Raw genomic sequence first — 8248 nt, 5'->3', positions numbered from 1 at the left:
AATTGTCCTTCAAATACTTGAATATAGCCATCTTGTCCCCCATAGTCTTTTCCAGATTAAATGTCCCTAATTTTGTCAACTAGTCATATATGATATAGCCTTTAAAACTCTTCACCATACTGATTGCCATCTTCTGAATACTTTTCTACTTGTTTAGCATCTTTCCTAAACTACTCTGAGACCCAGAATTCAACATGATACTCTAGTCTAGACAAAGGTTGACTTTGACTTAGAATAAAAAATATCACCTCCTTATCCTCCTTATTCCAGAAAGCTATGCAACATACTGTAGCCTAAAATCACATTAGCCTTTTCAGCTACTACATCAGACTTATAAATTTGCAGGTCTTTTTTCAGACTGCTGTCTAACCATGTTTCCATCTTATGAAGGTGATTTTTTTTTTATCCCAAGTGTAAGTCTTTTCATTTATCCATATTAAATTTCAACTTATTAAATTCAACCGTCAGCTATCTAGTCAAAATCTTTTTGGATCTTGACTCTCTTATCTAAATTGTTAGCTTTTCCTTCCACTTCTGAATCATCTGCAGATTTGTTGAGCATGACATATATACTTTTAAGACCTTGATAAGAATTTTAAACAACTAGGTAGGCATAGATTTCTGGGACATTTTATTAGAGACTTCTGGCCTTACAAATATCAAGTCCTCTACCACCTTTTCAGGCTTCTTACACCTTCTATCTAATCTACCTCCTCCATGTACTCTGTGATCCAGTGATATTGGCCTTGCTGTTTCTTGAACAAAATAGTAATTTCCTTACTCCAGGGATTTTTACTGGCTGTCCTGCATGCCTAGCATGCTCTCTCCCAGCTTTCCTAGCTTCTTCAAATTCCAGCCAAAATCTGCCTTCTACAGAAAGCTTTGTCTTCCCTCTAGTGATCATTTTCAAATTATCCTGTAGATGGATTATTTGTACAAAGCTGCTTGCATGTTATCTTCCCTTTGGCCTGAATTCCTTGAAAACAAGGACTTTGTCTTTCTTTTTATCCCTAGATCTTAGCATAGTGCCTAGCACATAGTAGGCATAATATAAACAAATATTTATTGCCTGAATATCTTAAAACACCATAAATTTACTCACTCAGTGGTAGCCAGCAGCACTTGTAGGCTTCTTTGGACATTTCCCCAATTTTTGCCCCTCTCCCTTCCCCCCAGCTCTAATTTCTCAGACTAAGACGGTTCACAACCTCAGATTGAATAAAAATGGAAGAAGAAATTGCTGCTCTTGTCACTGACAATGGCTCTGGCATGTGCAAAGCTGGCTTTGCTGGGGATGATGCTCCTTGGGCTGTGTTCCCCTCCATTGTTGGACGCCCAATACACCAGAGTGTCATGGTGGGAATGGGGCAGAAGGACAGTTATGTTGGTGATGAAGCCCAGAGCAAGAGAGGTATCCTGACTCTGAAATATCCAATTGAACATGGCATTGTTACCAACTGGGATGACATGGAGAAAACCTGGCATCATACCTTCTACAATGAGCTTTGTGTAGCCCCTGAGGAACACCCTGTTCTGCTTAAACCCCTTAAACCCCAAGGCCAACAAAGAGAAGATGACACAGATCATGTTTGAGACCTTCAACACTCCAACCATGTATGTTGCTATTCAGACTGTGTTGTCTCTGTATGCCTCTGGTCGTACCACTGGTATTGTTATGGACTCTGGTGATGGTGTCACCCACACTGTGCCCATCTATGAGGGTTATGCCTTTCCCCATGCCATCCTTCATCTAGATTTGGCTGGTCGTGACCTGACAGACTACCTCATGAAGATACTGACAGAAAGAGGATATAGCTTCACTACCACAGCTGAAAGGGAAATTGTTCAGGACATCAAGGAGAAGCTGTGCTATGTTGCCCTGGACTTCGAGCAGGAGATGGTCACTGCTGCTTCATCCTCTTCCCTGGAGAAGAGCTATGAGCTTCCCGATGGCCAGGTGATCACTATTGGCAATGAGAGGTTCAGGTGTCCAGAGGCCCTCTTCCAGCCATCCTTCCTGGGAATGGAATCCTGTGGCATTCATGAGACCACTTTCAATTCTATCATGAAGTGTGATGTTGATATCCGAAAGAATCTATATGCCAACACAGTCTTGTCTGGTGGTACTACCATGTACCCTGGAATTTCTGACAGAATGCAGAAAGAAATCACAGCCCTGGCACCTAGCACAATGAAAATTAAGATCATTGCTCTCCCTGAATGTAAGTATTCCATCTGGATTGGGGGCTGTATTCTGGCTTCTCTCTCCATCTTCCAGCAGATGTGGATCAGCAAGCAGGAATATGATGAATCTGGCCCATCCATTGTCCATTGCAAATGCTTCTAAATGGGCTGCTAGCAGATGCGTAGCATTTGCTGCATGAGTATTCACAAAGTAAAAAGTTGCCTTGGCAAATATACACCTCATGTTAGCCTCATGAAACTGGCATAAGCCTTCTTTGAAAAGAAACTTGTCCTTGGGGAAGTTTGTATCTGATATTAGACAAATATCGGCACTTTTTAGATTGTTGAACTGTTACTGATTTGACCTCGTATTCAAGTTAACAGTTGTTCCCTTGGTGTACATTTTAGCATACCTTGTACATATCTTTGATCTAAACCCTGATACAGGTTACTTCATTTTGACAGGTAAGGCTGAGTTAACTTCTATAGAGAATCAACTTGATAACATGACAATATAGTATCTGGCTGGTTGACACTCAACAGCTGTACAGTTTAGTTCTATAAAGCATCAGATTTGTACAGGGTATCTAAAGGTCAGATTTCCAGCATCTAAAAGAGCTGACTTATATAATTTCTCTCCTAAGGCTGGCAAGAGTTTATTAAATGTATGTTACATCTTGCCATCATCCTAGCAGGAACACATAATGAATCCTTAGGAATTGTTTTTTTTTTCCTTAACCCACTGTTTTACCCCTAAGTCATGGGGCTAAGTTACTCAACCTTGAGTTGCAAAAAAGTTGCATTTACAACCTCTGTAAATTTGTGCATCTAGTTAATTTATGTAAGATTTTTGTAAGTTGCCTTAATGTTCTCACATGACAGTAGAATACCAAAATTTGTAAGTTATCCTAAGAGTTGAGAATTGTAATGCCCAACACGTCATTGTGTAAGGAAAAATAAAAGTGCTGCAAGTAAACTGAAAAAAAAAACCCACCATAAATTTAAGTTCTTATTCTTTGAGGCAATGTGGTATAGTGAAGAGAACACTGGATCTATTTTTCAGTTCTAGCTTTGCCATTCTTTTCTGATTTTGACTAAGACATTTGCCCTCTATGAACTTTCTCTAGGAAATGAAGGGTTGTATTAGGTCATTGATGGTGAACCTATGGCATGCATATCAAAGATGGCGCACAGAGCACTCTCTGTGGACATGTGTGCTACCATCCCTCCCACCCCTTAGCCCCAGAGTTCATTACTAGAAAGGCAGAGGGACTCGGGTGGAGCTGCTCCCTTCCCCTTCTTTACCATTTCTGATAACATTTTTTTCACATCACCTACCCCTCCACCCATAAGCCCAATAGGAGCATTTTCTCCCTCCCCTGTCTGGGGTAAAGTGGGTGGCTCACAGGCAGCAAAGCTGGAGGGGAGTGGAATGCTCAGGCTACACACACACACACACACACACACACACTCACTGGACTTTCTACATTCACTGAGGATATTCCTCACTTCACCTGATCCTCTGACCAGCAGTCCAATGTGAGTGCTTTCTACCTCCCCTGTTATGCAATAAGGAGGGTGGGGCAGCACTCAGAGAGGGGGGGCATGGCACACAGTGTCTAAAAGATTCACCGTCACTATATTAGATGCTCTTTAAGGATCTTTTAGATTAGATGCTCTTTAAGGATCTTTTAGGACTAATATAAATCTGCCCTTGGGAATTTTTTTCTGTTACATGGATGCCTCTGTGAATCTAACAAAGAATGGAGACAAAATACTACATATTAGAGTAGGAAGTGAGGGGAAAATGGAAATGGACTTCAGGTGAAGTGTTCTTGCCTAATCTCTAGTATAATCCTAGTGGTGGGAGAAAAGAATATTATATGGGCCAACTATTAAAGTATCATGAAATGTTAGAGAGAGATCATACTTTACTTTCTTTTCATTGAAATAGTCCCAAAAGAGCAAAGGAGGCATGAGAGAATCTTCTTTTTAAATAAGTGTAGAGGCACTGCTGTGCATTTTTTGGTGCTACTTTTAACAGACTTGTCAGCACCATGCCTTCAAGAAAGAAATCGTATCCAGAACTGTGTTTTTAGTGAATTCATATAGTCAACAAAAATGCAAAATCTTATTTAATTTTTTTTATTTAATTTCATTTTCATTTATGAATTATCTCCTTCCCCTTCCTCTACCTATTGAGATAACAAGAAAAACAAAACCTATTATAACTATATATAGTCATGTAAAACAAATTCATAATTTAGCCATGTCAAAAAAATGCAAAAGAGGAAAATATACTTCAATCTGCACTCTGATTCCATCAGTTCTCTATTTGAAATGCATAGTATGTACCATCAGGAGTCCTTTGGATTTGTGATTTATAATTGTGTGTTGGTCAGAGATGCTATTTTTGAAGTGGATTGTTTTTATAACATTGCTGTTATTGTAGAAGTTGTTCTCCCGATTTGCTCATTTCACATTGCATCAGTTAATGCAAGTCTTCCCAGGGTTTTTTTTCCCCAATCATTCCCTTCATAATTTTTTATAGAACAAAAGTATTCTATCACATTCATTTACTATGACTTGTTCAGCCATTCCCCAACTGATGAGTACCATTTCAGTTTATAATTTTTTGCCACCAGAAAAAGAGCTGCTATAAATACTTTTGTATATATGAATCTTATTGCTCTTTTTGATACATATACCTAATAATGCTATTTTTGCATCAAAAGCTATGCACAATTTAATAGCTTTTGAGGCATAATTCCAAATTGGTCTCCAGAATGGCTGGACAAGTTCTAGGTGTTTAATTTCTCTTTTCTAAGGATTACTTTTTAAAAATTATTTAAAATTTTTTTAATTTAAAATTTTATTTTAATTTATATTTTATTTTTATTAATTTAATTAAGGATTACTTAAGTTTTCTATTTTCCTTTCTGTTAATATGAACAATTTCTGCTTTTATAAATATTCAGTTATTTCCCAAATTTAGATCACTAGTTTATTAGTATATGTTTAGGTGAGGTAGATTATTTATTTTGTTTTATTTATCTAGGTCTGAGAGAAGTAAATAGAGATCTTTTAGTATGGTTTTACTCTGCATTTACTCTGCAATTTTTTCCAATAACTCATTTAAGTCTTTAGATGCAATGCCATTTGGTGCATGTATATTTAATACTTATATTAATTCATTGTCTCATATCTTTTAACTGTATATTCTCTGATTATCTCTTTTAATTAGGTCTATTTTTGCTTTCTCTTTGTCTGAAGAATAATAGATTCTTTTCTAATCCTTCAATTGTATATATCTTTCTGTTTTGTGTGTTTCTTATAAACAACAAATTGTTTAAATTTCATTTCTAATCCAGTCTACTCCATTTTTTCATTTTATATATTATTTCCATTTTCCATTCAAATTTATAGTTTTGATCTGCTAATTATATATTTCTTTTCATCCTTTTCTCTTATTCATTTCCTTCTTTTCCTCTGTTCTCTTTTAAGAGTTTTATTCTTCTAGCAATTGCCTCCCTTAGTCTACCCTCCTTCTTATTCTGTCCCTTCCTCCATGACCTATCTTCTTAACTTCTTTCTTTCCTCCCTTTTTGGTAAGATGAATATCTGTGATCAACTGCACATTTATATGTATTTTTCTCTCCTTAAACCGGTTCAGATGACAATGGAGTTCAAGTTCCTTCCCCTCACTCCATGGTCCCCTCTGTTATATTAACTCTTCATTATACACTCTATTTAAATATGTGAGATAATTTTCCCTGTTCTTTTGTTCCCATCGTCCCTCTTCCAATGAATTCTTCTACCTCACTCATCTACTTTTGAGGTCATCCAAACATATAATAGAATCATACCAAGGTTCTCTGTCTAATTAGATTAAGACCTGTAGCAATTGAAATTCTTGAGAGATAGTATTTCTTGGTTTTAAAATATTTAATATTTAAATTAAATTAGATATTTAAATTTTAAATATAATTTATTATTTTACTAGTCAAGATATTCTAATTATGGTCACATGACTCTTGGCCATGATAAGACAAATGGAAACTCCTGGCCCACTTACCTATATGTGTTTTTTGGGAGCTCATTATTTAGTTCTTCCCTTGAACAACTCTAATTGTCAACCAGCCTTTCCCAAAACTGACAGGTGAAGTTTTGCACCTATGCCAGAAAAGTATCATTGCAGAACTTTCCTGTTAGCCAGAGTCTGTGAAACAACCACATTACTTAAGACAAAGAGAATGAAAAAATGTTATAGATTGAATCGAGACATGGTTTGGGAATTTTCCCTAACATACAAGAATTAATACAGTTGTTATATTTAACATTCACATATAACTACCAGTTATTATTTTCCATAAAGTTTTTTAATAATCACTTGAGATAGAAAAGGTAGATAAGCATAAAGTTAAAGTTTCTTCCTTACTCTAAGTTCTGACCACGTGTAGCCTATTCTCCAAGAATCTCTCTCTCCCTCACCTCTCTCCTCCAGCCTAGCTTCCAGGCCAAAAGCCCAGGTGGGCTCTGCCCACTCTTTTTTATTGAGGTTTACAGATGTAATTCTAGTATGTAAAAAATGTGGATGAACTGGGTTGGCAACTCAGGAGGGGGAGGGGATGAACTTCCCTTGTAACAGTCCACACATATATATGTATAAGGTATATGTTTGATGTATGGAAATTGTATTAACAAACGCATGGATAAGACCTGCTCATGGCAGTACAGGTCTCAACCTTTGATCTCAGCATTCTTAATATTCTGGTGTGAATCCAGGTTTCTTTGTCTTCACCTGGCTAGAGTAATCCACACCTGGACCGTGTCGTAATTTACATTTAAACCAATGGCAATCCACTGTGTGCTGTTGCATATGCATTATGTACCTCTTACCTCATTACCTTAATAAAAAAGACCGGAACAGCAGGATGCTGCCTCTTACCTTCCTTTTCTCTCTCACTGGAAACTTGGCTGCATGCCAAGGTATCGCTCCTTCTATGGAGCTCCAATGTGATCTCTAAAGATCTTCTTTCTTTATTCTCTTGTTCCCTTCTCACCTGAATGCCAGCCAGTGCTTCCGCTCTTAGAGCTTAAACTCCCAGTTCTGCCAGCGGTACTTTATCTTCAACTGATTTCTATCCTCACACCTGATTTCTATTCCTATCTAGGAATTCTACATTCCACGTATTCTTGGCTATTTATATGTTCCTTTACTGAATACCCTACAAAGGAAGATATCAGGAATTTGTGCTGTTCCTTCCCCTTTCTTCCAACTTCTGTTCTCATCCTCAAAATTATATTCCTTTAGATTTCTCTTTTATGCAGTGGTTGCTGGTCGACTACTGTATCCCTCCACACAGGATTCATGATAAATAAAGTCTGAAGGGCATCATTTCCCATATAAGGATGCAAATAATTTTAATCTTGTTTAGTTCCTTATGATTTCCCATTTGTATTTACCTTTTCATTATTCTTTTGAGTATTGTGTTTGAATGTCATATTTTCTACTCTAGTCGGGTATGCTTGAAAATCCTGCCTCTTTCATTATGGCCCAATTCCTTGTTGAATATATTATACTTGGTTGTAATCCTAGATCATTTGCCTTTGGGAACATCATATTTCAAACTCTCTGCTTCTTTATGTTGGCAGATGCTATAAATCTTATATGATTCTGATTGTGATTCTTTGGTACTGGAATTCTTTCTTTCTGGCTACTTGCAGCATTTTTTTCCTTCAACTAGAACTTCTGAATTTTGACTATAATATTCCTGAGATTAAACTACTAAAAAACTATTTTATAGAACTAGAAAAAAATTTAAAAATTCTTCTGGAAGAACAAAGGTCTAGAATATCAAGAAAATTAATGAAAAAAAAATGTGAAGGAAGGTGAACTAGCAGTACCAGATCTCAAACTGTATTATAAGAAAAAAAAATAATCAGGGCAGCTGGGTAGCTCAGTGGATTGAGAGTGTAAACCTTAAAATTTCCCAGACCCTACTTTATAAGATTGGATTAAGACCATTCCTTATTTGGGCAGTGAACTCTACTTAAAGCAGGA

At 36.8% G+C, this 8248-nt stretch overlaps 1 pseudogene; it reads left to right on the top strand.

Moving 5' to 3' along the window:
* Positions 1–1097: 1097 nt before the first annotated feature.
* LOC107649115 (actin, cytoplasmic 2-like) lies at positions 1098–3173 on the top strand (annotated as a pseudogene).
* Positions 3174–8248: the final 5075 nt, after the last annotated feature.

The sequence above is a fragment of the Monodelphis domestica genome, chromosome 4 (genome assembly GCF_027887165.1).
Source record: "Monodelphis domestica isolate mMonDom1 chromosome 4, mMonDom1.pri, whole genome shotgun sequence".
NCBI classification, from domain to species: Eukaryota; Metazoa; Chordata; class Mammalia; order Didelphimorphia; family Didelphidae; genus Monodelphis; species Monodelphis domestica.
This window is presented reverse-complemented; position numbering and strand designations above follow the sequence as displayed.